Raw genomic sequence first — 5300 nt, 5'->3', positions numbered from 1 at the left:
ACTGCCAGCTGGTCCAGGCTGTAGTTCTGAACCTCCATTTCAGTCTAAGGCCCACTATGCCATGCAGATTAGAAGTGTTCATTCTGTCCCCCCACAACACCAGGGAGGCTGAGGGTCCAGCTTCAGTACCCATTCCTTAGTATCACGGTCTCCTCAGGTCCAGAGTCTTGGCCTCAGGTCACTGGAAATTGGAGTTGTCCTCACTACCACACTTAGAAGCAGTCAGGTTTTCTTTTCAAAATCACCATGCCATGCTCCCTAATATGTTTCCCTCTTCTTCTTTCACAGTAGGAAGCTCAGAGGCAAATTTCAGCCCGCTGTTGTATGTGCCCTTGAGTCAACTACAACTGTGCATAATGGCGCTGAACCCTGCCCTAACCGGAGCCAACCTCACCACACCTGCCCCCACTGCCACAGTCACCGTGTCAATCATCTCATCCAGGGTCTTCCTCTCCTCAGCTGATCCTTTACCCTTCCAAGCATGATGTCCTTCTCCAAGGACTGGTCCCTCCTGGCAACATGCCCAAAGTAGGTGAGATGAAGTTTCAAAATCCTTGCCTCCAAGGGGCCACCTGCTTTCACCCTCTCCAGGAGAGACCTGTTTGCTTTCCTGGCAGTCCATGGTGTATGTTCAATACTCTTCTCCAGCATGACAGCTCAAAGGCATCAATTCTTTGTTCATCCTTAGTCAAATGCATAGCAAGCAACTGAGAAGACCATGGCCTGGACCGGGTGCACTTTCAATGGTCTTTTAAAAAAAATGTTACATTGTTTTGTGTACAAAGATTGTATACATTGTATTTCACACTATCCTTCATTCACATTGTTCCATACACTCATTCTCATTCATTATATTTTATAAAATCTATCACCATTGAACCATGCCCACCATTGCTCAGTCTTTCCAGATCCCTGCTGGATCTTTCCCATTTCCTTTAACCCCCAAATTGAGCAACCCAAGATTTCCCTCCTGCCTACCCTTGATCTTATTTTTTATCTCTTTTCTCTTCTGCATATCTATTTATTAGTTTATTTTTCATACTCAAAAAAGAATATTTTAATGTAGAGAGAGAGAGGGAGAAAGGAAGAAACTGAACAAAGGAAATCTTCTCAGTATAGACTCGGCACAATGGAACAAAACACTGTCCAGAAAAAAAAACAACACTGTCTAGTCCTGGGCCGCTGCTCCTATAAAAGATCATAACAATAGTTCATGGAGAGAGGCGGTTTAGTCTGTCATCCCCAGCACACTTGTAAGGGAGGAGGTGGCCATTACTGGGACCTCTGTTTTAAGATTGGAGAAGTTGAGACATAAGGCAAGTTAAATGCCAGGACACAGTGAGAAAGAGCCAAAGCTGGGATTTGGATTGTCTGACTCTACAACCAGCCTTCCAACCCACTTTGCATTCTTGCTTTCCCAGGCACAGAACACTGGGATCTGTTGGCCATGAATCCAGACCTAGAATGGGGCCTAGCTCAATAAACATTTGCTAACGAACTTTCTGAAGAAACATTTAAAACAAATTCTTGGATAGAGGCCCAATATTTAAAGTGAGTAAGCTTAGTGCTGACGTCTCCATAGCCTAAGGGCACTCACTATAGTCTCCGCCTATCTGTGCAAGGTGATCCATGCAAAAGTGTGCACAGTACTGTGAGTAGGAGAAACTCAAGAAGCAGTAACAGTGTTTATCAGTAGGAAAGCAGAGATGTGAGCTCCCATGCACCTGTACCAAGGAATATTATGCAGCCCTGAAAAAAAGAAAGAGGCCCATCTCAGTATGCTGACTGAGGTAGAAACACAAAAATTACAAACAATAATGATAAATGTATAAAAAAATCAGGGCACATATCATCTGGGATATGATTCCACTTATAGGAACATCATACAAAAGATAACTTTCAAAAATCATTGTTATTGAGTTGTAACCAATCAAGCTGAACCAATTCAAGATTCTCAGAGGCTGTAAATCACACAGGAGGACACTTCCCATCTTTAAGTACCTGCCTTTGAGTTGGCAGTACAACTCCTTACCTGGTAGTCCACTAGAGCTCCCTAAAATAAAACTACATCCATACAGTTGCCTAGATAGAGCTGCGGGAAGGTCAGACCCCTTATTTACATCTCCAGCTTACACCCTCCTTTGGACCCAATATTTGTATATTCAGTTATCTGTTCAAAATCTGTACTAGAGTTCAACATGTTCAAATAGAAATTTTCAAGTTCACAAATATATTTTTTCTGAAGTTTCTTCAATCTCAGTTGATGAAAACTCCATCTTCTCAAATGATCAGAACAAAACCTTGAGTTCAGCCTTGACATCCTTACAACATCTTAGACCCAAATAAATCAGGTAATACTGTAACCTCCATTTTCAGACAAAGAAGGAGATGGGAGTGTACGGCTTGGCAAGAATCTAACTGAGTACTCCTTTCAGCTTTGGACGCTTCTCTAAGGGTGAGCATAGGACAGTGTTAAAAATTTATAAAATGTGCCTTAAAAATGTCTGTTGTGATTCTGAAGTTTCAAACCTGTGGTTTATAATCCCACGTGGGAAGAGGCTTTCTCTTTTATGCTAATGAGACTGTATTGTTGTCAGTTGTATTTTAATCTATTAAAAACAGATTGTATTTTAAAACAATCTCTTTTGAAGTCTAAAAGAGCAGATTAAGTATGCAGTAAGGAAGCAGAGATAGGGAAAGACAGACACCATGCCACATGAAAATTACCAAGAAACCAAGAAACTTCTACAGTGTAGGAGAAAATATTTGCTAACTACATATTTGATAAGAATTCACTATTCAGAATAGATAAAGAATTCCTATAAGGTCTTACTGCTGTTATGTATCATCCAGTTGGAACCAACTCATAGTTGACCCTCCAGCAGGTTTTCAGAAGTAGTAAATCACATGGGAGGAGATTACCCATCATTCTCCCACAGAGCAGCCAGTTGATGGATTCAAACTACATGCCTTCGGGTTGGCAGCATAACTCCTTACCACTAAGTCACCAGAGCTTCCCATAAGGTCTTAACAGTCAGATTATATAAAGAACTTCAACAAAAAGACAACAAACCAATTTTGGGAAAACGGGCAAAAGACTTGAGCAGACAGTTCCCCAAGGAAAATATGCAAATGACCAACAAGCACAAGAAAGGATACCATCATTAATCATTAAATAAATGCAAATCAAATCCACAATGAGTTACCACTTCACACCCACTGAGATGACTATTATCAGAAAAAATGGTAATAACAAGTGTTGGAGGGGAGAGAGGAAGACTGGAGCCCCTGTGCACTGCTGATGGAAATGTAAATGGTGTAGCTGCTGTGAAAAACAAGCTTGGCAGTTCTTCAAAGAGTTAAACAAAGAGTTTCCATATGACCTAGCAATTCCACTCTTAAGTATATACCCAAAAACTTTGAAAGCATGGACTCAAGCAGATGCCTGAACACCAATGTTCAAAGCAGTATTGTTCACAAGAGACAAAAGGGAGAAATAATCTAAATGTCCATCAACAGAAGAATGAATAAGTAAAATGTGATACATAAGTATAATGAATTCTGCCGTAAAAAGGAATAAAATGCAGAAGCATGCTGAATCCCAGATAACTTTGAAAATACTATCCTAAGTGAATAGGCAAATGCAAAGAGATCAAAGTTAGTTAGTAGTTTCCAGAAGCAGATGGGATGGGGAAATCAAGAGTTACTTAAGAGGCAGTGAGTTTCTGCTTGAGGTGATGAAAAACTTTTGGAAACAGATCAGGGAGAGTAGAGAGGGTAGCAAAAGGTGATTAATATAATTTGTCACTGATACACTTAAAAATGGTTAAAGTGGAAAACAAAATTATCTCTTACAATGATAAAAAATGAAGTAGGATTTGTTCTAACAGATTAAAAAATAGATTCTACAGCTATTTGTTATAGGTCACCATGGGGTGGGGAGGGTGAGGGGACTGCTTGTCACAAAGACTGTGAGGAGGAGGTGATATTGGTATTCAGTGATAAAGATTAGATTAAGGATTCTAAAGAATCTGACAGGAGCAGAACTGTTCTACTCAAGGATGAATACTGCCATCCCAAACGCCAATACATCCTCACTGAATAAAACACTGAATTCTACTTCCTTCCCTCTTCTTGGCCTCTGCTGCCGCCTAGCTCCATGTACACGTACAGCCACCATCATGGGCTTTGGAGACCTCAAGATCGCAGCCAGCCTCCAGGTCCTCAACAATTACCTGGCTGACAAGAGCTACATCGAGGGGTATGTGCCATCACAAGCAGACGTGGCGGTGTGTGAAGCCATCTCCAGCCCCCCACCTGCCGACCTGTGTCATGCCCTGCACTGATATAATCACATCAAGTCTTATAAGAAGGAAAGGCCAGCCTGCCAGGGGTGAAGAAAGCACTGGGCAAGTATGGCCGTGCTAATGTGGAAGACACCACAGGAAGTGGAGCTGCAGACAGTAAAGATGACGATGACATGGATTTCTGTGGATCTGAGGAGGAGGAAGAAAATGAGGAGGCAAAGAAGCTAAGAGAAGAACGTCTTACGCAGAATGAATCAAAGAAAGCAAAAAATACCTGCGCTTGTTGCAAAGTCTTCCATCTTATTAGATGTGAGGTCTTGGGATGATGAAACCGACATGGCAAAACTGGAAGAGTATGTCAGAAGTATTCAGGCAGCCAGCTTGGTCTGGGGCTCTTCCAAGCTAGTGCCAGTGGGATGTGAGATTAAGAAGCTTCAGATACAGTGTGTAGTAGAAGATGATAAAGTTGGCACAGATATGCTGGAAGAATAGATAACGGCTTCTGAAGACTACATGCAGTCGATGGGCGTGGCTGCCTTCAACAAAATCTAAAGTCCATCTGCATCCAACAATAAGAACTTTTAAAAAAACCCCAAAACACTGAATTATTAGTATAGAACTAGAATAGACAAGGGCATGGACAAAGAGGTCAATGAGACACAACAAAGTGTCCAGAAATAGATCTGCATAAACATGAGACCTTGGCATAAAGCAGTGATATTTCAAATCAGTGAGAAAAAGATGGTGCTGGGACAACAGACTATGTAAAAATAAAATTAGATCCCTACCTCACTCTGTATGCAAAGGCAACATTCCAGATGGATTAAAGATCTAAGATATACAAAATGAAAACTTAAAATTATTAGAAAAAATAGATTATTGTTTGGATGGGGTAAGGTCTTTATAAATAATTTGCAAAGAAGCAAATGGATAGATAAATGACCCATTTTATTACATTAAAATTTTAAACTTCTGAATGAAAAAGACAAAATG

General features: G+C 40.8%; 1 pseudogene; it reads left to right on the top strand.

The window, feature by feature from the left end:
* Window positions 1-4181: 4181 nt before the first annotated feature.
* Window positions 4182-4859, top strand: LOC102846583 (annotated as a pseudogene).
* Window positions 4860-5300: the final 441 nt, after the last annotated feature.

The sequence above is a fragment of the Elephantulus edwardii genome, unplaced genomic scaffold, assembly GCF_000299155.1.
Source record: "Elephantulus edwardii isolate Elephantulus edwardi_28Jun2011 unplaced genomic scaffold, EleEdw1.0 scaffold00015, whole genome shotgun sequence".
Classification (NCBI taxonomy): domain Eukaryota; kingdom Metazoa; phylum Chordata; class Mammalia; order Macroscelidea; family Macroscelididae; genus Elephantulus; species Elephantulus edwardii.
This window is presented reverse-complemented; position numbering and strand designations above follow the sequence as displayed.